Below are 27,217 nucleotides of genomic sequence, written 5' to 3'. Positions count from 1 at the left end.
GCATGAAAATGTATACCAGGGCGGAAAATAACATTTAAAGGTAGTGTTAGCCCCAAACATTAATTTTTCAAGATTTCTGCAACCTTGCATTGTCATTGTGGCCCAAGAAGATTATGGGGCTATTCTGACGATCAGCAAAAATCGGGCTCCGCTCCGCTAGCCCAATTTTTGCTGATCGTCAGAACCACCGGGCTCACAGCCGAGCCCGGTGGTTCTGGAGCGGCTAACCCGCTCTGGAACCCCTGGTAAAACCCCTGGTTTGGTAGGGGAAACAGCTTGATCATGAAAGAGGTGTTCCCAGGGTGAGGTTCATCCATTGCACTGCAGATGTGCTGACCCCTGCGATTTCCCCAAATGCGGGAAACTCGACTGCATAATTTGTGGTAGTCCTCCCCCCAAAATTTCTTCTCCCCATCTGCTAGACTGGAATTTTACAGCAAGGTATCAGTCCTAATATATTATGGCCTTATAGCTGGAATTAGTTATTTTAAATGGCCTCTGTCATTTAAAGAAACCTCATTCACTCACTCCTCTATGCCAGAACAAGCAGCAGAAACCATTGTAATCAAGTTGGAAGGAGATTCCTCCAACCTCCCAGGAGCTAGGCCAACCTCTTAGTTTCTCACCTGGCCAGGAACTAGGCCAGGAACTAGGCTGGGTGAGACCACGTGAGCAAGGTAATCTCCACTGCAGATTTCAGCTGGCCCGGTATGACCTCTCTCCGCACCCTAGTCTGTTGCTGCCCCGAGGCTTTGGAATGCGCTCCCTAGTGAAATAAGAGCCTCCCCATCTCTGACAACTTTTTAAAAGTCTTTAAAGACACATCTGTTCACCCAGGCTTTTAACTGATATTGTTTTGATTGTTTTAATGTTGTTTTTAGAATATTGTTTAAAAATTATAAATTTTGTTTTAAATTTCTTGCTTTTAAATTTTTTTGTTTTTGTTTTTAATTAATGTTTTACTTTTTTAATCTTGTTGTAAACCACCCAGAGACATAAGTTTTAGGCGATATAAAAATATGTCAAATAAATAAATAAATAAATAGTCTTTCCTGAAACATCGTCTGAACAAGAAAACAAAACTATCCTGGAAAGCAGACAGAAAGATCTGGCCTAATCCAAAGAGACAGTGGCTGCATTCACATGTAACATATAACTGGGGGTTGATGAACCCACGGTTTCAATTTGTAACTGTAAATCGCATCACAGACGTTCATCCAACTGTGGTGCGGCAGCCTCCAGTTTCTGGTGAGGGGAGCCCCTCCCACTTCCTAGTCCACTGAGGCCTATCCCAGCAAGTTCCATAGTGCCAGTGTCACCAGACTGTGAGCAAAGTGTCAGCATGCCACCAGAACGGCTGCCATTGGCCATGATCTTAAAAGGGGTGTGCTGAGCACAACCCTGCCCTTTTGGAACAGTCTACCCATCCTTGGCATGGAAAGGCCATTTAAATCCTTTTAAATGCCGTGCAATGCCTGCACTTCTTCTGACATAGATAGCACCACAGCTCTCCTAAGAGCCCCACAACAAAATTGTCCTGCACAAGCATGATTGCGGGGGGGGGGACTTGAGGGGCATTATTTCCCTGTTACTCAGGAAAGGGAAGGGAACATGATGATTTCCTAGGAGGGGATATGTATATGAGGGAGAGAAAAGGATCCTTGGGGGGTCTGTCCTGCTGTGACTTAGGATGCTCTTGAAAGGGCTGACCCTGGCAAAGCAGTCCATGCAGACTAAACCACACTCCTGCCCTCCTGCCAGTGGACTGCCCTTCTTGTGAGAGGGCCAGTCTACTGGGGAGGACAAGTGGGTTGAACACCCTAGGTCTTCTGTCAGACTGTGCACTCATGAGTTGAGCAGACTCAAGAAAGGGGTGCCACTTGCATGGGGCCCCCACTCTCTCTGGTTAATGATATAACCTTTGCACTGCAACCCACTCTCCCATGTGAAGCCTTGCACAGACCCAAAGGAGACTGTGACTCTCCGTGTGTCAATGCCCAGCCATGCGTTCGGGCAGGGGGAACATCGGGTGTGAGAATGGATCTTTTCTCCCATTCAAAATTCCTGGGTGTGGGCCAGCGTTGTGCCTTATGCAGATCTGCCACTGTGGGGGATTGCAGGAGAGGGAAGCCCTGGTTTCCAGTGACCATCGTAATGCAGGGCACAAGGAAGGGCGCACATGCCCACATGGGTGGACATGCTGGCAGAGGGCACACTTTGGAAGAACAGTTGCTGGGCTATCTGTCCCCACAGCTTTGCATTGAGCAACCTGGCTCGATACACAGCCCCCATGGAGAGCTGTATGTGGGAGAAGGGGTTGTTTTGTGGTAGCGGTTCTGTCTGACACCCCTATCCCCACAGATGATTCTTCTCATGACTTGTGAGGGGGTGTCACCATGGCCTTACACTCTCATGAGTGAGTGGTCCACGTGGGGTCAGCATTCATTACCATCATATATGAAGAATCTCCCTTCTCAGTATTGGCAATGCTGGCTGCCTGGCCCTGTTCAGGCGTAAGCATAGGGACCACAAAGGGACCCCCCTTTCCCACCCTTTTTGTGCAAAAAATAGAAAGTGGCTGTTCGAGAATCCCTGGTTGGGGCTGCCTTTTAAACCTGACACCAGGTACCGCGACTCCCCACCCCTCCAAGTGCTGTCATGGGGTGCCCTGCTTGTGTTGCCACCTGGAGTGTTCGTGCTTATGAACAAACATCATTGCGTATTTATTCTCAGGGAGTGAATCACTTAGTGGCCGTTCTGCCATCCTGTCCCTCTCCCTCCCTGCTTGCCAGGATGGGGGAGCAAGGGACAGAGTGGGAAGAGGGAATGCCCCTGTGTGACTTTGCCACTTGACAGGCTGACACGCTTGGGATGGGACGCTGAAGTGTCTCTGTTGCCGGACAACGGCATGGCTGCATTGGAGACAGGAGGGGTGGGGCGAGTGCTCGAAGAGACAGCCAGCGAGAATCTCCGCAGGCATGGAGTGGGCACGATCCCGGGCGGGTCTGTACCACTGTCTCTATGAATGTGGTTCCAAAAACTGCACAGAACTGCGGTTATGTCAGCGTGTGCGTTCTGATATAAGGCTTTGGTGGACAAACCTTAGGTCTCGGTGGCGAACCTTGCTGCAAACCAGAGGTTCAAACTGGAGTTTGGAGAGGCAAACCACAGGTCACTTTCACCTCAAAACCACAGTTGCATGCATTCAGATGTAACAGAGTCCCAACCTCTGCCCCATTTAACTCTGGTTTTGCATTACTTCCAAATTCTCCAGTATTTTCTAGGAGGAATCTGGCCCATTTCCTGAATAAGTTTGAAAATTTCAAGCGATAAGGTAAATAAAGTAACAACTTTAATTACATCATCTTTATAGGTATCTTATGTAAAGCAAAATCGTCACTCCCCTAATTATTTTCTTTGCCACCCCTTTGCTCCCCCAAACTAGTTCTTTTATTCAGAGTCACCCCTGAATAATATATGTTGGCTTCATGACCCCCAACCCCATATCACTTGGTAATAACGTCAGTTGATTTCAGTGCTTGGGGTCCTGCAGCTATAGGTTTAAGATCACAAGCATTGTTACTTGGAAGTAGGCCCCATAGAAATGAATAGCACTTGCCTTCAAATAAATGCTTTTTGGACTAAGGTTCCAAAAAACAATAACTGAGTTGTTTTTCTGTCTCTGGGTTTGGCTGTATATTTGAATAGAGGATTTAAATGTTTTAAAAAATCAACATACAATTAGAGAGATTACAAGAACATATATAATCTTCTGCAGCAGTAAGTTTCCGAATCATTTAAAATACTGCAAAAAGAGCAAATCTCTGAAAACCTGGAAGTATTAAATACATAAAGAAAGCAATTGTTTAAGGTTTTGTAAAGCTGTTACAGCATTTTAAAAGGCCAGTTAAGGGGGGAATGGCAAGAAGAGCAGACCTATAACATTTTAAGAATAAGCCATATGTGGTCATATATTTTTAAAAAAATGTTTTGAAGTTCTAGTGAGCGAGTTTCCAGTTGCAGTAGAAAAGTAAGCCTACTTGTTAACAATCTGCACTGGAAAAGAGTTAAAAACAGTAAATTGCCATGTTTTGTACAAGGCAATGACTAAATGGGGTGGGGGTGGGTGGGAAGGAGAATTTTAAAAAGTGAGGGCTAAAAGCATAAATTGATCAAACTGTAAATCATTGATTTGTTCAATCCATATTTAAAAGCAAATATTTCTGTAAAATGCTTCTGCAAGAATTTAATTTTATTTATTTATTTATTTATTTGACATATTTCTATACCGCCCCAAACTCACGTCTCTGGGTGGTTTACAACAAGCAAACAAACAAAAAGTTAAAACAATTAGTTAAAATAAATGACAACATAAAAACTTAAAACAGTAGTTAAAACAAAATAAATGATAGCGTAAAAGTTGAAACATGATAACAATTTAAATTTTAAAACAACATTTTAAAACTATGTTAAAACTGCTTAAACAATATTTAATTGAAAGCCTGGGTGAATAGGTGCATCTTTAAAGACTTGTAAAAAGTTGTCAGAGATGGGGAGGCTTTTATTTAAGCAGGGAGCAAGTTCCAAAGCTCTGGGGCGGCCGCTGAGAAGGCCTGTCCCCGAGTAGTAACCAGACGAGCCGGTGGCAACTGCAGACTGACCTCTCCTGATTATCTCAATGGGCGGTGGGGTCCATAACGAAGAAGACATTCTCTTAAATACCCAGGGCCCAAGCTGTTTAGGGCTTTATAGGTTATAACCAGCACCTTCTATTTTGTCCAGAAACTTATCGGCAGCCAGTGTAAATCTTTCAATACGGGAGTACTATGGTCTCTCCGAGATGACCCAGACACCAACCTGGCTGCCATATTCTGAACCTGCTGTAGTTTCCAGACTACACACAAGGGCAGCCCCAGATAGAGCACATTGCAGTAATCTAGTCTTCAGTTACCAGCATATGTACCACTGTTCTGAGGTCATTTATCGCAAGAAACAGACGCAGCTGGCGTATCAGTTGAATCTGATAGAAGGTACTTCTGGCCACTTCCTCAACCTGGGACACCGGGGAGAGGCTTGGATCCAGAAGCACCACCAGACTGCATACCTGTTCCTTCCAGGGAACTGTGGTCCCATACAGAACAGGCAGATCAAACTCATCTCCCGGGTTTTGACCCTGCACAATGAGTACCTCCGTGGAACCTTGACCTTTCTAGGAGATTGGGTGTATGATGTGGCAATTTGTCAAGTATTTAGAGCATCAAAAATTAACTATGAACCAAAGGGCTATTGCTGAGAGCTGGTGTAGTGTAGTGGTTAAGAGAGGAAGCTGTGGATCGGGCCTTCCCTGGTTTGACTCTGACCTAAATGGAATTTGTGTACTGTGAGAAAGTCTACTTCTTAAGGCTTTTTTAGACATTGGTACTGGCTTTTTCAAAGATGTTGGTCATCAATATCAGGAAATGGCATTGGACCCTTAAATACCTGCCTACAGGCAATAATTGGCTAGATAAGGGATAATAAACTGAAGTTTTGTGACTCTAGGCACAAAGTATATATGAACAGAAAGGGAAAATGCACAGATTCTGCATTTGTTGTGTTGTGCAGCTTGGTTCAAATCCTGTTTTTCATGGTCTCTTAAAATATTATGTTTCCAAATGAATACCTAAGATATTTTTAAATGTACATCTAAACTATAAAGTATGCAAGCAAGAAGCATATGACAGAACTACACTCATCAAAAGGCTGGGATTTGCTGAAGCTTCCCTCAAATCTACACTGAAAGGGAAACCCAGGTTTGTTGTAATGTAGTGTGTGAAATGGCTCTCAGTTCTCCCATCTCCAAACAGCAGTGGTACGTACTTGCCTCACATATGTTTTGAGTGGCAGAAGACAGTTTGTGATGCTATGAGATTTAATAATATACAAATTAGTGCCTAGTAATTACTATCTTCATGTACAAATTAGGAATTAACATGTGAACACATTTCCTTGACATTGAAATTCTGGTGTTGCTAATGAAATTTGCTCCTATGGAAGTGCATTTAGGATTTTAGGCTTGATCTGTTTAACCACCCTCTGCCTCCTGCACCCTTGCCCAGCAAGCGAGAGGTGTTATGAGAACCTTTACTTTGATCTAGTACTGGCAATGGTGGTGCAAGAAGAAGAGCTCTGTGTTAATATGTCTTCTCCTTCTCACTCCTGCTCTGCCCTACCTTCCAGTTGATTAGCACTGAGAGAAACCTTGGCTCTCAAGCCTTGATCATTGCTATTTGAGCATGAGCTCAGAAGTTTGCTGCTGTGTCCGTGGTTCTCTGGACTGAGGCCAAGATGTGATGCAAAGAGGGCCTGTGCCATAATAAAAACAAAGCAGCTTTATTTTACTAATTCCCAGCTACATGTGCATTGAATGTTTGCAACCTAGTTCCAAAATAGAATGTATAAGCCCAAATATCTAGAGAAGAGAAAGGTGGTGGTGGGAGGTTTGAATGAGAGCACCCAGATCTCTCCCATTTTCATCACAAGCAGTCCCTAAACTGGGGAAAAGATGGAGTGCCAAACTTTAGTTCATGTAAGGATATTGTCACCGTACATTCTTAAGATAGGTGTGTAAGGGCCCTGTAGAAATGGCAGGTAGGGGCAGGGGCAGGCAGGCTGGAGCTGTGGGAATCTACGGCTGTATAGATCCTCCATCAGATGAACAAGCTTTCTCCAGTTAAGATGCTTGAAGGAGGATCCCTTTTCCTCTTGCTTCACTTGTATTCTTGCCTTCCACATTCCTTTGTAATCTGATGGTTGAGTATCTATCCACGTCACTGAACATACACCTGTGGCCTGGTGTACTGCTGACCCATGACACCTTGCTGCTTGGAAAAGAGTGCCAAATGCTGTCCCTGTGCCTTGCTTTGTTGTCTCTTTTTCTATTAAACTTACACCCACAGTTCTTCTTCCTTTCCCTCAAAGCTCTCCCCCTTCCATTCTTTTCTATTGGGAAAGAAAGAGCATAAATAGTGTGGTGTCATTTCACCTTCCTTCAGGCCATCCATGAATGGATGCTGGGTGAACTGCCATGCTGCCCCTGACAACTGGCCCACAATCTGCTGCCTGAAGAGGATCGCTTCACCCTGCTTCATAGCCAGCCCAATGGCTGAAAGACATTGTAAGTGGGGTGATAAGTGTTGTCATCCAATAACATCTGGGGATCATCATTTGAGAACCCCTGTATTAATGTATATTCAGAAATCTCATGGAGCTCAGTAGGGTCAATGCACCATAGAATCACAGTATGTTAGCGCTGGAAGGGACCCTGGACACACCCAGCTTTTCTAGGCTAAGGTTTCCCAACTTTGGGACCCCAGCCACAGTGACCAAAAGGAGCTGAATTCCAACAACATATGGGGACCCAAGGCTGGGAACTCCTGGTTTGGATTGTGTCTCTTTCAGATTGCAATATAATAGGTGGGTTCAGACATCACGCGAAACTGTTAACACCCAGCTCCATGCAGCGTCCCTCCACCTCAAGAGTCCCTCTCTCATCCCTGCATGAGTGTCTGCTTCCTAAACCAAGATTTTATTTATTTATTTGTATTTTATTTATTTAACATATTTTTGTACGGCCCAAAACTTACGTCTCTGGATTGGTTTTGATGTCAGAGGCCACCAGTCTCAACTTATTCTAACCTAGTTGGTTCAGAAATCCTGAGCTCTGAAACACACTTCAACCCTTGGATTCAAGTGAGTTTCAGATCTTGGGTCCTCTCACACTTGTAAGTTAGAGTAAGCTGAGATTGGTGGGTTTGGACACCACAACCAATCTCACCTTGAGGAAACAGATGCTCACATGGGGATGGGAGGAGGGAGTGTGCACTCCCGAGACTGAGGGACCTTGTGCAGAGCTCAGCGTTAACAGAGGTTTTGCATGATGTCTGAAACCACCCTAAATCTCACTCTAAAAAAAATGTATGCCACAGATAACTGGAATTTTTCTAGCTGGATTAATCCCCCGCCAGAGGTATTTTGTGTTTAAAACCATCTCCACATTGCATAATAGAACACAGCTCAGAATAGATGACTACCAAAGAGGATGCAAAATATTCCCTCCTCTGTAGAGGTTTGGGAAGATTATTTTATTTTATTTTTTTGAATGCCTGAGGATTTTGAGATTTGGGCAGTATTTGTCTGCACCTACAAAAATTTGACTATACTGAATCATCTTCCTGGTAGCAATACTTTCCACTGGGCAAATGACTGCAGTTGGGCCACATTCAGCTCTTGTAGGGAAGGAGGTTTAAAAAGAACAGATGGAAGTAGAAATAAAGCAGAACAAAAAATGGGGTTCTGTTTTGAATCAAAGTAATTTTACTGCAGAAGCCTAGAAAGGAATATGCATTATGTTGCTCACACATTTTGATAATTGTGTAGCATTGTTTTCCAAAGGTTGTCACATTTTCTAATTTTGCCTAGATGTTCATTTTGCTTGGAGAGTAAAGCTTGGGATAAAGTGTGTGTTCTCAGCAGGCACATATATTGCCTAATCAAAGATGCTCATATGTGACACAAGCTTTGAAAGTAGTGCATAGGGTGGGGTGGGGGGAGGTGGTGAAGGAGGAAGGAAGGTTGCCAGCAGCTTCTTCTCATGCTTTTTTGCAAGCTTTGCAAGGAGCCGGAGAGGGCAAGTCTTCTCTTTTCTCCCCATGTTCCTTGCAAGGGTCAGATCAGTCCCAAAGAGCTGTTTCGATGATGGCAGCAGGGGGCATCTTGCTGCTTTGCTGGTACCCCAAAATTTGCCACCTGAGATGACTGTCTCACCTTGGCTCATGAAAGGATTACTCCTGATTGTAAACTAAGAGTTCTGGTTTCTTTTTAGAAAATTGTTCTCGCCTCACAAGAAAACCGACCATGTGCTCGGAAGATGGAGAGCATGGCAGGGTCTCCACATATATCAGAATGTGGAGACAAAATGTTGAGGTGATAGAATGGACTGTACTATATCAGGCTACAGGTGGGGCATATTACTTATGTTTGTTCTCTCATGAAAAACACACTTGCTGGAAATAGAAGACTACCACATTACAGAGAAAGCTAGTCTAACCCCTTGCCTGCTGTGATTATTTTTTGGTATCTAATGTGTTTTTAACTTGGGGGGAATTTTCAGCAACATGATCACCCATCTACAATCTGGAGTGGTTCAGTCCAATCTACCAGCCCATTCTGCTGCAGCTATAGACCTGCATAAAAGAATATCTAAGGTTCCTTCTAAGGAAGTGAAAAACATCGCCTCTGAGAACAAACCACTCCCAGTACTTCTCGCTGCGCCTTTCCCTGGTAGTCTCTCAAGTGGCTCCATTGGCACATGCAGGTGGTTTCCTTTGCTATGGTTAATTTACAGTCAAGTCTCTGCCTGATACTTAAGCTGAAATCATTAACATGTGTCCTGGGTATTACCTGAATGAAAAGGCAAGTTCCCAAGTTGTTTTGCTCCGTGCACTGCCCTGTTTCGATTACAAATCCCCCTCCAGGCACAAAGTGGGCTGGACACCTAGGGTGAAGCTAAAGAGTTATTTGTTCCCTAGGTGGACACTAATGAATGGCTGCCGTGCAGCCCTGAACAAGGGGGTCCCTAGTATTAAAAGTTTAATAGAAAACCTTGAGAAGCCAGAGGCTGCACAGCAAAGAAGGGGCATGGAAACAGCCAAGTAAATCACTGGGAGCCTTGTCAGTCTCTCTGCCTCAGTGGACCATCCAGAAGGAAGCAGTTCTCTCTCCACCCCCACTCCCTCCATCAGCCCCACAAGAGACTACTGCAGAAAAATATCTGCTCCTTTCCACTGAAAGGAGCTCTGTGGAAGAAATAAGACTGCTGAGTTCCAGAAAACTGAGTGTGTTGAAGCTCCTGTCTTTTGCAATCCTATGCATGTTTATTCAGAAACAAGTCCCATTGTGATCAGTGGGGCTCACTCCCAGGTAAGTGTGCAAAAGATTGCTACTTAAGGCTACAATACTAAACACTGCTAGGCCATATTTCAGCGGGCTGTCAGTAACATGAACATAGAAAGCTGCCTTTTACTGAGTCAGACCATTGGTTCACCTAGCACAGTGACTAGCAGCAACTTCTCCAAGATTTCAGGCAGGAGTTTTCCCCAGCCCTACCTGGAGATGCCAGGGATTGAACCTGGGACTTTCTGTATGCAAAGCAGATGCTCTACCACAGAGGCATAGCCCACATACCTTCCATGGGCTGTCTCCTACCTGGGCTGGACCTGAGAGGGTTGTTCTGCTACCACCATACAAAAGGTATGGGCACAGAGGTGGTCTCCAGGACCAGCGGTGGGCTCTGAGACCTTTGGCAGCTGCCAACCATACCAACTCCTGACACCAGCCCTGATTAAATACATTTACCCAGAAGTAAACCTAACTGAACATAGCGGAATTTATTCCTGGGTAAGATAAAGGGAATCGTACTGAAATTCTTTGTACTAGTTTTCTGTTTTCTTCTGAGTGATCAATGTAACTCATACAAATGGGCTTTGTGCATGCACAGTAGCCCTGGTCGGGAACACTCCAAGCTCTGTTTCTTTTTGGTGGTAGCCCTGCCCCCTGCCTACATGAGAGAGAGGCTATCCCTCTCTTTCAGTTCTTTATTGTCCATTGCATACTTTGCATCGCTTAAGTCTCCAGAAGCCACCTAATGGCACTGCGAGGAAATGACTTTATCATCAAGCCAGAGGCTGCCGGTTCATATCCCCACTGGTATGTTTCCCAGACTATGGGAAACACCTATATCGGGCAGTTGAAGTTGAATCCAAATAAGATGGAAGTACTGACTGTGGAGCCACCTAATGGCACTGCAGGAAAATGGTTTGACTATCAAGCCAAAGGTTGCCAGAGGTTGCTGGTATGTTTCCCAGACTATGGGAAACACCTATACTGGGCAGCAGCGATATAGGAAGATGCTGAAAGGCATCAGCTCATACTGTGCAGGAGGAGGCAATGGTAAACCCCTCCTGTATCCTACCAAAGACAACCACAGGGCTCTGTGGTTGCCAGAAATCGAAACCGATTCAACAGCAAACTTTACCTTTAAGTCTCTGGAGAATATTCCTGGCTCGTTAAGTTCCCTTGATTGTTCTTATTTCATTTAGTTTAGTTTCTCTGTCTCTCTCTTCACAGTGCCTCAGTTTTTTTGCTTTCCATTAGCATTTTGATGCAAGAAAGTTGTCACAGTGACTATTCCCCATCAGAGCATACTTACCATCTGCCCTGTTTGCCTTCGCTGGCTCACTACTCATACTTATTTGATGACAGATGTGGCATCGACAACAGAGACAGATACCTACATCATTGCTCTCACACTTATTGATACTAATGCCAAGGAATACCAGACTATTATCGCTGGGAGTCTTGGTCTTGATCGCACTCCCCACGGTGCCTCACGTCTTGGTCAAGGGACAAAAGAACACCTCAGTCTTTTGTGCTGTTGATACTGACTCCCTCGGTACTGAAGACCATTCCATCATCTATGATACCAGTGCTGCCAGATACCTCACTCCTTGGGGACTCGGGGAAAGTGCCTATTCCAACTTCGGTCCTTACATTGATCCTGGATGCGCAACCTCTTACCTGACCTCTATCCACAAGTGCCAGAATACTCTGGGGATGAATCCACTTCCGAGGAGGATGCTGAAACATCTCTTGACCTGGAATTGAATTCCACACCCTCAGATTTCATCAAGGACCCTAAGCCTCCTTCTCCATCTGAGGGCCTTAAGTTTTTTACTGACCAAGTGGTATGCATGGCTAGGTCTTTAGCATTCAAGAGGTCTTTAGGCATTCAAATTAATGAACCTCCTAAATCTACTCCAGATCCCATATTTGGTCCAATTGATACTGACACTCCCTACTCCACATTCTTGCCACTAAATTCAGCATTGATGGACACTGTCAAATCTTGCTGAGGAAAGCCAGCAGTACTGTCACCTACCTCTAAAAAGTTGGAAGGGTTTTACAAGGTCCAAGCAGGGGACAATCAGTTCCCTTTATGACATCCAGTGCCTAACTAGGTGACTGTAGAAGCTGCTCAGTTACGCTCCAAGAACAGGATCTTGTCAACTCCACCTGTCAGAGAGGGAAGAAAGTTAGATGCCCTAGGAAGGCGCATATACTCGACATCTACATTACATTGGAAAATCACTAACTAGCAGGCCTGTATGGCCCACTACAATTTGTTTTTGTGGGGGGAAATGTTGCCTTTTCTGGAATTTATTCCCCAGGATCTATGGGAGTCCGCTTTAACTTACCATTAAGAAGCTCTCCACCTGTCCAAGCAGCTTCTTCACACAACTCAACATGCCACAGACTGCACTGCCCACTCCATGCCATCTGCAATTACTCTGCAATTCCATGTGTGGATGTGTTCCACCACCTTGGTGCCTGAAACGAGAACAAGGATAGAAAACTTATCTTTTGACGGTCAGGCCCTGTTTGGTGAGCGTACTGATGAAGTGTTGGAGAGAATACAAAAACTAAGAAATATGGCTGGATCTATTATTATTATTATTTCTTGTTTACACAGTCAGACAGGTGATATTGACTGGTTTGTTTTATCCAGACATCGAGTCATTATTATTATTATTATTTCTTGTTTACACAGTCAGACAGGTGTTATTGACTGGTTTGTTTTATCCAGACATCGAGTCCCTCCCAAGGACCTGGGATGCCAGAATTTTATTGTCAGTTGTTATAGATATCGTTGCATCATCATTATTATTATTATTATTAATATACCGCCCTTCCAAAATGGCTCAGGACGGTTTACAATTAAAACAAACCACTAAAACAGTAAATTCTGCTGGTCAATGACCGAATAAACGTATATCTATCTAAAACAGTAAAGAGCTAAAACAAATTTAAAAACAATATAACAATTAACAATTTTAAAACATTTTAAAACAACAATTAAACAATTACAATGATTAAAACCCCCAAAATCAAGTTTTGAATTTTAAAATAAACCAGATACTAAAACCCTCAAAATTTAGGAAGCTGAGAAAGCTTGGGTGAAAAGATGGGTTTTCAGGTGTTTTTTGAAAATTGCCAGAGATGGGGAGGATCGTATCTCAGCAGGGAGCGCATTCCACAATCTCAGGGCAGAGACCGAGAAGGCCCGTCTCTGTGTAGCCACCAAATGAGTTGGCGGTAACTCGAGATGGACCTCCTCAGATGACCTCAATGGGTGGTGGGGCTCATAATGAAGAAGACGCTCTCTTAGATAACCAGGGCCTAAGCCATTTAGGGCTTTGTAAGTTATAACTAGCACTTTGTATTTTGTCTGGGAACCTATTGGCAGCCAGTGTAAACTCCATTAGTAAAGAGTAACATGTTCTCTCCGAGATGACCCAGAGACCAAGCTGGCTGCCGCCTTCTGAACCAACTGAAATTTCTGGACTACGTACAAAGGCAGCCCCACGTAGAACGCATTACAGAAGTCCAGTCTGGAGGTTACCAACAGATGTACCACTGTTTTGAGGTCATTGATCTTGAGAAACGGGCTCAGCTGGCATATCAGCCAGAGCTGATAGAAAGCACCCCTGGCCACCACCTCAACCTGAGAAACCAGGGAGAGGTGTGAATCCAGAAGTACTCCCAGACTGTGAACCTGTTCCTTTTGGGGAAGTATGACCCTATCTAGAACAGGCAGATCAAAATAGTCTCTAGAGTTCTGACCCAGCACAATAAGTACCTCCGTCTTATCTGGATTCAGCTTCAGTTTATTCTCCCTCATCCAGCCCATTACTGCTTCCAGGCAGGCATTTAGGGAGGATATGCCAGCTCCTGAGCTGACATGGAGAAGTAGATCTGGGTGTCATCAGCGTACTTGTAACATCCAGCTCCAAATCCCCTGATGATCTCTCCCAGAGGTTTCATGTAGATGTTAAAAAGCATTGGAGAAAGTACGGAGCCTTGAGGGACATCATATTTAAGCTCAGATTTTGAAGAGCAACAGTCTCCAGTTGACACCATCTGGAATCTATCCGAGAGGTAGGAGCGGAACCACTGTAGAATAGTGCCTCCCACTACCAACCCCCTCAGACATTCCAGAAGGATACTATGGTCGATAGTATTGAAAGCCATCAAGAGATCAAAAAAGACCAACAGAGTCACACTTCCTCTGTCAATTCCCAATTGGAGATCATCCATCAGGCTGACCAAAGCAGTCTCCATCCCATAGCACACCCAAAAACAAGTTTGAAATGGGTCTAGATAATCAGTTTTCTCCAAGACCGCCTGGAGCTGAGAGGCCACCACCCTCTCAATTCCCTTGCCCAGCCATGGGAGGTTGGAAACAGGCCTATAATTGCTCAACTCTGAGGGATCTAATGCAGACTTCTTTAGAAGATGTCTATGATTGCCTCCTTAAGACAAGGAGGCATCCTGTCCTCCCTCAGAGAAGCATTTATGATTTCCACCAGGCTGTTTACAACAACCTCCCTGCTAGATCAAACAAGCCATGCTGGACAAGGGTCAAGAGAACAAGTGGTAGGCCTCACTGCTCCAAACAGCTTGTCCACATCCTCAGGAGTCACAAACTGAAACTGATCCAGTCAAATCACATAAGAGGAGTTGTTGGGCACCTCCAGCTCAGACATTAAATTAATTGTGGAGTCTCCATCTAGGTCGGCCCAAATCTGAGAGATTTTATCTGCAAAAAACTCTTTAAACACATCACAACGGGTAACTGATGACTCCAAATTCTGGTTCAAGGGAGGGGGGCAGATACTAATCCCCTCATAACCCTGAACAACTCCACTGGACGTGAACTTGCAGAGGCAATACAGGCAGAAAAGAACTGCCTCTTTGCCGCACGTATTGTCTGAGCATAGATCTTTAGATGTGCTCTATGTTGCAATCTGTCAGATTTGAGTCAAGTCTTGCGCTCCAGTCGCCTATCTTGCCGCTTCAGCCCCCGTAGATCTTCCATATACCAAGGGGCCAAATTTGAAGTGGGTCGGAGGGGACGCTTGGGAGCAATTGTGTCTACTGCCCTCGTGAACAAGCTGTTCCAATTCTCAACCAGGGCATCAACAGGATCACCAGCAAAGCCAACATTAAATCCCTCCAAGGCTTCTTAGAATCTTAGTGGATCCAATAACCTCTTCGAGCGGACTATTCTAATGGGCCCCTCACCCCTGTGGAGGTGGGAAGTGGTTGTAAGTCCAACCTTAACCAGATGGTGGTCCATCCATGACAATGGGGAAATCACAGGAGTCCCCACCCATGGAACACCACCCTGATCAGAGTAAAATACCAAATCAAGTGTGTGACCTGCAATATACGTCGGTCCAGAGACCACTTGGGATAGGCCCATAATTGTCATGGCCTCTATGAACTCATGAGCTACCCTGGACAGATTGGTCCCGAAATGAACATTGAAGTCCCCCAGCACCAAGAGTCTGGGAGATTCCAACGCAAATTCCGCAACTAAGTCTGTGAGCTCAGTAAGGGATTCCGCTGGGCAGTGGGGCGACCGGTACACCAACAGAAGTCCCAATCTATCCCTTGTCCCCAAACTCAAGTACACACATTCAATATGGCCCGATACCCTGACAGGGACCCTGATAAGGGAGATGTTATCCTTATAGACCACAGCCACCCCACCTCCCTGTCCATGTCTCCTCACCTGCTCCTCTACAGAATATCCTGGAGGGAGAAGTTGAGACCAAACTGGACCACTAGCCTCCCCCAACCAAATCTCGGTAATACATACCAGGTCGGCCCCTTCATCCATGATCAAATCATGGATGAGTTCAGATTTATTTTGGACTGACCTGGCATTACAGAGGAGCAGGGAAAAGCTATGTGGGTTGTTGGCACTGCTCCCCGAGGTCAAAGAGCTGGCAGGACAGCCGGAAGGGGAGACAGCTATTAAATTTCTGACTACCCTTCCCCTGGAACGGCCCGCTGACCTGCCAACGTTACTTCTTCTATTCCCCCCCACCACCACCAACGGGATAGCTGCCCCATAGTCAACAAAGGCGCCCCCTGTTCCCCCATCTCCAGACAAACCCAAACACATTATAGCAACTTCAACCCAAGTCTAAAACAGCTTAAAACTAATTAAACAGACGCCCTCTAGCCCTCGCCCTCATTCTCCCCCAAAGTGGCTCACCCCTTTGGTGGCACCCCTTTGGTGGCGGGCCCGCTACCACGAGGAGCCTTCCTATAAAGCCCAAAACTGAGCAGGTGACCTGAGGAACAGCTGAGTCATTCAGGAGCTGGTCCCAATCCTGTGCACACCCAATCCTGCCCACACCAGATGTTAACCTGAGGCTGCAGCCCCACAGGGGAAGCAAAGGCAGGCAGGCAACAGCAGAAGGAACCCCAGCACCCACCTGGTCTCTCACTCCAGGCAGCACTGAGTGGGAGGTAGATGGACTCTCCCTTTCCCTCTCTGCTGGGCTTCTATGGCATCACAATCTACCTACAAATTCTCAAGAGGAAGCAAATCTTACCATTCCTCATGTGCTGCATCATTTTGACCAACTCCTCTCTACAGACCAACCATTCCTTTCAACCCTCTAGAACAGGGCTGCTTAACTTTGGCCCTCCTGCAGAGTTGGCCTACAACTTCCATAATCCCTGGCTATTAGGTGGCTGGGGATTATGTGAGTTGTTGTCCAAAAACAGCTGAGGGGGGCCAAAGTTGAGCAGGCCTGCTCTAGAACTTCACAGTTCAGAATGGAACAGTACTCATTCGGGAAGTCTCAACAACAAAAGTCCAAACCACCTACATATAGCAAGCGTACATGACCATTTCACTTATGGAACATGTTTGAGACCCTATCTGAATACATGGAAAAACATCATTTCAGATCAATGGGTCTTGACTGTCATCTGTGATAGAATTTATTAGCCCTCCACCTTTCTCAGAGATCAAAATCACTCAACCTACATCAGAACTCCTACAAGAGTGCGTTCTTTGCTCCTCAGAGATGCTTTTGAACCTGTGATTCACAAAACTGCCACAGGTTTCTTATCCAGCTATTTTATTGTTACCAAAAGGGATGGAAGGCTCCTCCCCATCCTGGACTTCAGGGACCTCAATGCATTCATCACTTACAAAAAGTTCAGAATGCTGACTGTTACCGCCATTATCTCCATTCTCATGAGAAACGTCTGGTTTGCCTCCTTGGATCTCAAGGATGCCTATTACCATATTTCTATCAGACTACAAACACATACAATTCCTGCATTTGGAACACTCTCAAATGTTCCAGTTCAAAGCTCTGCCATTTGGACTTTCCATGTCTCCCCATATCTACACAAAGTGTATGGCCATTGTTGCTTTCCTCCAAGAATGGGGTATTCTAATCTTCCTGTTTCTCGTTGAGTTGCTACTCTTTGCAAACACAGAAAATGGGCTTTGTTGTGATTTGAGCTATACCATCATGCTTCTCTCGAACTTGGGGCTCTCAACTACAACTCATCCAACAAAGACCACTCATACTGGGCCTCATGGCCTCCATGACTGTTGTACTTCCCCATGCTTAACTATGCATGCATGTTCTCCAGTGGTGGTTTCTCAATACCTTCGACCACCTCTGACAACCTCAGTCATCAGTCCTCGCCAAACCCAACTATGTACATTGAGCCATAAGGTGGTGGACTGCCCCAAGAAGCTTGCAGGGATACACGAGCTTCCATACCATGCCACCTTCCACTCAGATCATGACAGATGCTTCCCTATCAGGCTGGGGAGCTCATCTGGGCAATTTATGTGGTCCCAAAGGGACAGGGGTCACCACATAAATTACTTGGAACTACTCATGATTCTCAAAGCCCTGCAACACCTGGCTCCCCATTTATGCAGTCCAGTAATCCAAATCCAAACCAACACCACAACGAAAGCTTATATCAATCACCAGGGTTGCATGGTCTCTCGCTGCCTCTTGTCCCTATCTCTTCAAATCTGGGAGTGAGCAATTTGATGGCAAATCACTCTCTCAGCGATCCACATTTGTGCGACAGACAATATACTAGCGGACGCCCTAAGTCGAGGGACCACCTACGACCTCGAGTGGACCCAAATTGTAGTATTGTATTGTACCATATTGTTTTTTAATTCACTTAAACAGTTTATTTTATTTTGTATATCATTGTTGTATGTAATGTTTTGGTCAATGACCATAAATATAATAAACAAACAAACAAGCCCCAGAATCTCTGCACGGACTTTTCTGCCTCTGGGGCACTCTATCCATCAACATGCTCGCATCGTGCCACAATGCGGAGTGCCAACTGTTCTGCTCCAGAGCAGGGATCAGTCCCAGTTCAATGGGGGATGCATGCACCCACCATTGGGGTTGCAGCTTCCTTTACATATTTTCCCAAACCCCACTCCTCCTGAAGGTTCTCCAGAAAATAAGGGAAAACTTGCATCCTCATCATTTCTTGGTGACACTGGTTCCCATACCTCCTATACTTCTCCAACTGCTCCTATGTACATCTTCCACTTGAAGGGATTCTTCTTTTGCCACATCCTGGGGGCATGGCTCACCCCCAGCTTCACGTACTGAAGCTCACCGTTTGGAGGATCTTGAGAGGTGGGCAAGATTGATAGCGCCAGTACTTCTCACATCATATAAACCATCAACCAGGCACTCCTGCACACAGCCAAATGATGCCGTTTTTCTTCTCAGGCTCTAGCTAATAATATCGACCAGGGGCGTAACTACTATTAGGCAAGGGGAGGCGGCTGCCTGGGGGCCCCCATGCCTTGAGGGGCCCCCCAGAGGCAAGTCACATGACTATATATTGTGAAGTGTATGTGTTTGTATGTATCAGCGAGGGGCCCATTTTAAAATTTTGTCTCTGGGCCTACTCCAGCCTTGTTACGTCCCTGATATCGACCCTATACAGGTTCCACAGACATACATCCTTTCTTATCTTTATTTATTTATAATATTTACACCCCACCCCTTCAGTACACTGTTGCTCAGGACGATTCACAACATTAATAAAACAGATTCAATGTAAAATAAGAAACTAATAAAATGAAACAAGTTAAGTTATTATTATTATTATTTACATTTTATATCCCACTCCTCCTCCAAGGAGCCCAGAGAACTGTACTAAAGTTTATCCTCACAACAACCTTGTGAAGGAGGTTAGGCTGAGAAAGAAGTGACTGGCCCAGAGTCACCCAGCAAGTATCATGGCTGAATGGGGATTTGAACTCAGGACAATTAAAATTTAATCTGAAACTTAAAAAAAAAAAGTAAAGTTATTTTAAAAGCTAAAAACTGAGAACTATAAAAATGAAGGAAACAACCAAATAGGTGGGGATAGGGAGAATGATGCATGCCATGATTTGCATATCATAGGGCTGGGGTGATGGCTCACCCCACTGACTTGGGCTGCATCTGCTTTCATTCAGTGATTAATTCTCTGGTAAAATTAATTTTCATTTTGTGCTATTTGGGTGGAGTCAATTTTCCAGTAGCTGAATTATTTAATTACCGCTCTCTGTGCTTTACCCTATATAATCTATGTCTTTTTTATTATCCTGTTGCTGTTTGCTTTGGTAAAGCAAAGAAGCAGCAGGATAAAAAGCCACACCATAATACACCAGCAGCAATTAAACACTGTGGTGTTGTTTTCTAATTTCATTATTAAGCTGCCTTGAGTGCTAGCTAGCAGGAGAGTGGCAGATTAGTTGTCTAAATAAAACAAGCATGTAAATTAAAAACTACTCATCCTTGGCACAAGGAATTATCCATACACATGAACACAATTGTGCATGCACACAGATGTGCACATCAGTTTTCCAACACACTCTGTTTGCCTGAAATCCATGAGCTGCATTCTAGTTCTGCTTCCTGCATGCCATACTCCTCAGGCCCTCCCTTTTTTTTAATAACAAGGGAGTCAGCAGTGCTGACTCCGCATTCTGCCTCTTGGTTCCAGCCACCCCCACCACTTCTACCAAATGCTAGACAAAGCTTGCACCTCCTCCACCTCTCAGCCCTTGAAGAATTCACCTGTCTTCCCCTTACCCTGTTTTCTCCCAGGCAGCTATGCATATACTTCCTGCAACAGCTGGATAGATTTAAAGATGCAGAACTAAGCGAGGGCAGAGGAAAGGAGGGTTACCATTCACTGGAATGATCTACATCATGTATATGAACCACTTTGAAGTCTTCAAATTGCATGTCCAAAAGGTCGGCAGGCTGCTACTGACTTTGTGTTGAATCCAGTTGCCAGACAGAGCCTGGCATAAGGGAAACTGAAGATGAGAGAAGGTGATTTGCTCAAGGGAGGCCACACAGGGAATCCAGGGTAGAGCTGGGATGGCCAGAGGGAACACAAGATCCGTTCTCTTATTCCAAGGTCATCAAAAAGTGATGTACTTGTACTTCTCCCACTGTTTGTAAAGTGCAAAAATGGAAATACACGAAGTAGGCATGCAAGTTCAAGATGTGTGTGAAGCATATGCATATTCCTACAAAGAAGAGATTTCCCTTTTCCCTACAATTTCCCTTTTTACAGGGCATTAGAAGCACTGGAGTGCACATTTGCATCTGCTTTCTGTCTTGTAACATATGAAGCAACCCACACACACACACCTGACATCCCAAGGGACAGATTGGTTACCCCAGCATAATGCAAAGCATGCAGACCAGAAGAAAAGAAAATGCACATTGGATCCAGGAGTAACAGAAAGGGCAGATAACCAAAAGCAAATGTGCCGGAAATAAAATGCTCCTGAAACTGTAAAAATGAATAGTTTCTCTTCATGGTAGACAGTATCTTTGGCTGCAGCCTACACAAACCTTTCCTAAGAAATCCCACTTCTTATTAAAGATGATTGTTCCTCTGGAGTAAATAGGAGGTGGATTGCCATTTAAAATTCCAAAGCAAAGGTATATTGCTGCCTTAAAGCTTGCACATCACGTGTACCTATTTATGTATCTAGATATTTGTACCTACCCTTCAAGGGCCCCCAGGGTGGCTCACAATCAGTTGAAATAGCAAAATAAAAATACAGCCATTTGTATTAAAGCAATAAACTCAGTTAAATAACCAACAATAAATAAACCAGAACAGCCTACAAAAATAAAAATTGCTGAAGGTAGACAAACACCAATATTCCTAAGAAGCAATATACCTTGCTTTTTTAGCAGACTTCTTAAACATAAAAATATATTTAACAAATATAAAAATTCTTATGTGTAGTAGCGACGTATTAATCAACATTCCTGTTTGAATATATACATAGGACTTCTACATCAGGAAGGGGGGGAGCGAAATTGCAGGGCTATACGAATTAGATCAAGCGATTTTCCAGGCAGTTTCTTGCAGGTGTCTCTGTGGCGCAATCGGTTAGCGCGTTCGGCTGTTAACCGAAAGGTTGGTGGTTCGAGCCCACCCAGGGACGGTCTCCGTTATTTTAATTCTGCGTCTCTTTAAAAATGAAAGTTATCTTTCATTTTATGAGAACCTTCGTTGCGGAGAACTATAGTCGTGCTTCACAGATAGATATCTGTATATGTGGCTGCTTGGATTAGACGACGGAGGAACTGCGCAGGAGATAAAGGCAATGTAACCGCAGCAGGCCCCGCTGCAATGTATGCAATCATTTAAAGGGCCAGTAATTCTTCTTGCAAACACCCATGGCCCAGAGAAAATTTATAAGGAGCTACCCCCATCCCCCTCGCGGCTTAAACTGCGGAGCAAGCGACGATTTCCATTGCTGACTCGCTCCCTTTGGCTTTCGAAGCGGTGACTTGCCTGCTTTTCCCCAGGCAGTCCTTCGAGGAGGGGGCCCACAAGGGGGGACTCCGGCTCTCCGATCTTGCTTTTTCGAGCATGCATTGTCACAACCTCTCTCCACACACGCACAACACCACCCCTGATTCCTTGCACCTCCTTGCTTTGTATTGCACACCGCAGCAGCATCTAGGATAATTCTTCCAACCCAGAGATGCCTCCATTGCCTGAGCTCCACAGCAGTTTTGCAGGCAGCAGGACAGACACTGGTTCACAGCTGCTTTCCTTCCAGCTCACATGCATTCCTTGCAACAGAAAATCCCACCAGGTTGATGAGGCGGGAGAGTAGAGGGATTTAATGCCATCGAAGCATTCATTTGCTGCTTTTCTATGTGTTTAACAGGAAAGGAGAAGCAAAGAAAGAGGGTAAATTGAGAGAGCGGGAGAAAATCCCCAAACCTCCCCGCCCGCCTTCAAATGCATAGTGACATTAATAATAATTGGCATATTGATCGGAATTAAAGGCCATTACGGTAGGGTCGCTCTGTTGCGCCCCAGCTTCTACGGTCCCTCCGCGAAGGCCAATTGATTCTCATTACACAGGTACAAATAATCAGCTGCAGATTTCTACGGTGGCCGTAATGTGTCACAGGAGACACATTTGGGAGATTTTCAAGTGGGGGGCGGCGGTCAAGAAGAGCTGCCAAGAGGAGGAACTCTTATATAAGAGGATCGATAGGAAAGCGGAGCCAGATGCGCTTTCAGCTTCATTTTTTCCAATTCCGGTACCGACTGCACTTTGTATAACGAAGCTGTAGTTACTGTCCAGGCCCGTAGTATGTCCCCCACCCTGCTTTCCTTTCCTTTGCTAACTGTCCTGCAAAGAGTGCCCTAATTTTTCCACACAGTTTTTCAAACACCAGTTTTTTTACACTGTTTCGTCGTGAGATGGAAATAATAACCTAAGCCTCATCAACTCACCTTTCTATTGCTTCATCCAGTCTATTGCTTCATCCATTTTAATATTGTATCTCAGTTTGGGGTCGGCGGGAGGGGCAGAGAGTGCCATCCCACCCTACAACACAACGCTGAGCATTTGATTCAGACACACTTTTCAGCCTTTGCAAATGCGCCTGTTATTGCCCAAGTCGCTATGCAACACTTCAGGCTATCAACAAAATTTACAGTAAACAGTCCCCGTTTCCCTCTACAAGGCTTCGCTTCCTCTTTCTTACTGTCTTGTTCCCTTAAAAGAAAAAAACAAGCAGCACAATAGTTTTAAAGGTTACAACGTCTTCTTAATGGTTATAACTTAATTTCCTATATTATGGAAAATGTAAATATTGTACAAAAACCTTGTGTGATGGAGAACAGGAGTAAAAATATTGACCCAACAACTATTTTCTCTTTTCTTCCTTTGTGGGTTTTATTTTTTTTAAATTCCACCACCTAGTTCAAAAAGAAGAGAAAAGAGCATCTGGAAACTTTATGTGCAGAAAATGAGTTCAGACCTGTTTCTAGAAAATGTCAAGAAATCAAGGCAGATCGTGCCATGCTTTTCTCATAAATCCAATCACAGACATAATATTTTAAAATAACCACCTGAATAGTGGTGTGCTTGCCTTGTGGCTCTTTCATATGAATTGCAGTATTAGGACAAGTGTCATTGTGACAGAAGGCTCACTAGAAACCTAATCAAGAGCTTTTAAAAGTTTAGGGCATGATCTAGCCCAAATTAAGCACTTTTAAGTCATGTTGATTCTGTGGGAGAGATGTGCTGGGCAGTTCTATGCAATTACTCAAAAGTAAGATTCACTACCTCAGGTGATGAGCAAAATTACTGAAAGCAGGATCACTGAAATTAAAAAGGACAAGTTAGACTTCTGTGGGACTACAATTTCAGAGGGACTATTTAGGCATTGCCTAACTTGTCTTTTTAATTTCAATGGGACTACTTTGAGTAATTTTCCTCCTCATGTCAGCCACAGTGTTTGAGGCTTAGCAGTGCATAACTGAGGAGTGTGGTTAACTGGAATTAAAGGGACTCAAAAGTGCTTAACTAAGTCTGGATCGTGCCCTTAGATTCATATAGTACTATATTAATAGATAATAAAGGACTGCATTAATCAACACAAAATTCCATATACAGCTAGCTTCTTAAAAAGTATCAATGGTTACAAGATACTCACAGGAAAGGAAGCTGTACAGGCTACACAGCTTCCTTTCCTATGAGTATCTTGTAATACTTTTTCCTCTGAAGCTAATGTTTTAAAAACATTTCCACTGATTTTGATGGTACTGGATTTCAACCATATGCTTTCAGACAAGAAAGAATGCAGTTTGAAAATTTTAAACCGTCTATTTTTTTAATTCCTCCAAATCACAGAAGACATTTGAGATCTGTACAATGTTTACCTTATGCACTGCAAACTCTTCACTGTTTAAGAAAAATGTTAAGATACATATGGGACAATCCAACCAAAGTTAAAGGCTTTTATATCGGGCTGATTTCGACGGGACTTAAAAATGCTTGGCAGGATCGCTCCAAAATTGTTTACTTCAGTTCGATGCATGACGTATGAGGCATGGTAGTGTGTATATATGTCTCCCTGTGTGCACACAGAAAGAGATTTAATATTAATTAAAATCATTTTCAAAACGCATTTAAAATTCATGTGAATGTTTCTCGAGTTCTTTACTTTCCAACTGTTTTGAAACGGGGAAGAACCCCTTCAGAGTGGTAGTAAAAACCTGAACACTATAAAAAAAAATTAAATCATGGGGAGCAACATTGGGCAGTGTTGAAGCCAAAGCCAAATATATTTGCACTGATCGTTATTTTTAACTTGGCAACAGAGGAAAGCTGATCTTCGCATGTGGCTTCTGACGCATGCGGCATGATTCAACCTTTGTATTGATACCTGCCTACATTCAGAATTAGGCTAGAGGACACCGTAGAAAAACCAGAGTTATGCGAAAGCGAGTTAAATCTCCACCAAAACGTATTAGCAACAGATTGAGAGACTAGTCTATGAATGCGGATGAAGAGAGCTTCATGACGACCAACTGAAGCACGGAAGAACAGAAACCAGAATTCACTGAATGGCGTGCGATCTGTTCCTGTGAATGCGATTCCCACGGCTGCGCCCACCTTCAGGTCCCCCTCCAGCAATTCCCTCACTGCCAGATCTCTCTCCCTCTCGTATCTGCCTAGGATTCCCTTGCAAAGAATCCGACTCCACTACTTCTTATTCCGCCACCTCTAGCCAGCAACGCGCGTTATTGCTATCTGGTTCTTCTATGGCTCACAAAGCCCAGTGACCGGCTGTTATTCGCGTCTGGATCTAGTCATCTCTGAACTATGCTCGCAGTGCCCCCCACCTATGAACATAATGTGCCTAAAATGAAGCAAAATCGGAAGAGCTAAATATCTTAGTTGAAATATATTTATCTATACACACACACGTAGTTTTGAGATGTAGCTCAAAACCATGCTAAGTCAGCGAGGCGCTTCCTTGGGGAATATTCTTTTCTGATGGGAACTCTTGTAGGTGAAGCACAATTTGCGCGCCGTCGCCGCCGCGCAGACCAATCTCCTCGGCTGGAGACCTCCTGCCCCGCGGAACTTCCCTCTGCTGACCTCCCTTCTTGCAAGAACTGCGCAGCCATTAGCCTGGCCTACTTGCGGCTGCCCAGAAGAGACGTCGGAGGGCACTAGGAGGGCTTCAAACGGGCGAGGCGAGTTAGAAAACGGAGGCCGTAGGGGGAGAGGAGGGTAAAAGTGGGAGATCAGCAGCGCCGCTCCTTGCAGAGCCCCGTATTGCACGGGGATTCACCACCACCCTGGGAGGGGTCAGGGGAAGGACAATCAATCGAGAGATGCCTCCCATTTGTCTGGAATGAGCCCCTAATCCTCCACCTGCACCTCACCTTCCTCGGTTGATCCACGCCTGATTAAAAAGGAGTGGGGTATAAGAAACCTATTGCAAAAAGGGGGAAAGGAAGAAGTCGTTTCTGTAGTGTTGACTCGAAGAATACGATTATTCTTGTTGGCTGACGTCCAAACTAAATTACTCCTGAGTAGTGCTGTTGAAATTAAGTAGCCCTTTAGAGCCCTATTGAATAACTTAGTCTTTATATCAGCCATTTTATTTTTATTTATTTTTTTAACAAGGTTTTCACCACCAGCAGCACATCGCATTCTGATCATGCATATTCTCAGCACAAGGCATATTTTGTTCATGCCTAGGTTTCCCTTTTCAAATTTGAAAGCGGGAAGGAGGACACTTAGGGAGATTTGGCTGCTGTTCTATGCCAAGCAGTCCTGTGGCAGAAAAGTGTGAGCAATTCATTGTCATCTCTGTCTGTGCAGCCAGTCACAGTCACTTATGGATTCTTGCGCTTAGCTGTATCTCATTCAGAATCTTCCAGAGTTTTGCCTCAAGTCACTTTTGGCGGGAACCCTGTCTCAGAGGTGTGCCTAGATAATTTTGGAGCCTGGGCCTAAAGGCCTTTGGAGCCCGCCCCCCTGCAAATTAAGGGCACAAACCACACCACTCAGGAGAGACTAATGAGGATTGGGGGGGGCCAGGGGGTGTGGAGGCCCTGGACTTTGGCCCCAAAATCCAGGCATAAGATCGCCTCTGCCCTGTCCCCAACATGATATGTGTATATAGCCTAGTCTCTCAGCTGCCACAGTAGATGCCTACTGAAGAACCTTTCTTTGGGGTGTTTTCCTCCGCTTGCCAAGTGAGGTTTTTTGCATTTTCAGGTTGTTGTTTTTTATTCCTTGTCTTTCTGTCCTTTTGGTGTTTATGTTTATTCTGATTTTTTCCTCACATCCCACCCCAAGAATATAAGAGCCCTGCTAGCACAGGCTGACGAGTCATCTTAAACTAGTCTGCCATCCTATTCCTACAGTGACCAATTCAACGGGTTTCTCCTGCTGTTTATACCTCCCCCTATCCAGCAATTGGTATTTAGAGAAGTACCACATAGGAAGCTGCCTTATACAGAATCAGGCCCTGCTCAGCACTGTCTACATGGGCTGTCAGCAGTTCTCCAAGGTTTCAGGCAGGAATCTTTCCCAGGCCTTCCTGGAGATGCCAGGGAGCGAATCTGCAACCTTCTGCATGCAAAGCAGATGTTCTGTCATTGAGGTACAACCCCATTTCATCCCCATCTCATTCCAGGTCTGAACCTGGAGATCTCATGTAGATGTTTCCATGAGGAATTTATAATCAAAATCAGGGGTTCTTAACTTTGGGTCCACGGACCCCCGGGGGTCTGTGGTGTAAGTCCAGGTAATTAATGGAAGATCTTGGCTGCAGTGAAATTAATTTGCTTCCTTGTGAGCAAAAAATAAAGTTCTTGAAAATAACTACCCTTAGTACTTAGTTTTTCTCTAATTTTTTTGGAAGCCTTTAGAAAATATATTATACAAGTGGGGTGGGGG

The 27,217-nt window shown here is 44.6% G+C and overlaps 2 long non-coding RNA genes, 1 other non-coding gene and 1 pseudogene across 6 annotated transcripts in view; 3 read left to right on the top strand and 1 right to left on the bottom strand.

Annotated features, from left to right (window-relative positions):
• The first annotated feature begins 251 nt into the window (after window positions 1–251).
• LOC128332213 (uncharacterized) lies at window positions 252–392 on the top strand (annotated as a pseudogene).
• A 20,376-nt stretch (window positions 393–20,768) lies between these two features.
• LOC128330465 (uncharacterized) lies at window positions 20,769–25,576 on the bottom strand. 2 transcript variants are annotated; one of them, XR_008310108.1, is made up of 5 exons: window positions 25,224–25,576; window positions 24,178–24,371; window positions 23,118–23,211; window positions 22,744–23,008; window positions 20,769–22,150 (listed from the first exon to the last, which is right to left on the bottom strand). It is a non-coding gene; the product is annotated as an uncharacterized LOC128330465 (long non-coding RNA). The 2 variants fall into 2 exon arrangements; XR_008310107.1 differs by lacking the exon at window positions 25,224–25,576 and having other exon boundaries at window positions 24,178–25,137.
• On the top strand, window positions 21,357–21,430 carry TRNAN-GUU (transfer RNA asparagine (anticodon GUU)). Its single transcript has one exon. It is a non-coding gene; the product is annotated as a tRNA-Asn (tRNA).
• LOC128330466 (uncharacterized) overlaps window positions 25,507–27,217 on the top strand; it is an 86,630-nt gene continuing 84,919 nt past the window's right edge. For 2 of the 3 annotated variants that reach the window (XR_008310109.1, XR_008310111.1), the window contains exons 1-2: window positions 25,507–25,731; window positions 26,732–26,921. This is a non-coding gene — a long non-coding RNA (uncharacterized LOC128330466). Of the gene's footprint in view, window positions 26,534–26,731; window positions 26,922–27,217 lie in introns of all 3 variants that reach the window. The other variant, XR_008310110.1, reaches the window with a different exon arrangement.

The sequence above is a fragment of the Hemicordylus capensis genome, chromosome 6 (assembly GCF_027244095.1).
Source record: "Hemicordylus capensis ecotype Gifberg chromosome 6, rHemCap1.1.pri, whole genome shotgun sequence".
In the NCBI taxonomy this organism is placed as follows: domain Eukaryota; kingdom Metazoa; phylum Chordata; class Lepidosauria; order Squamata; family Cordylidae; genus Hemicordylus; species Hemicordylus capensis.
The sequence above is the reverse complement of the archived record's forward strand: the minus strand, read 5'-3'. Positions and strand labels throughout refer to the sequence as shown.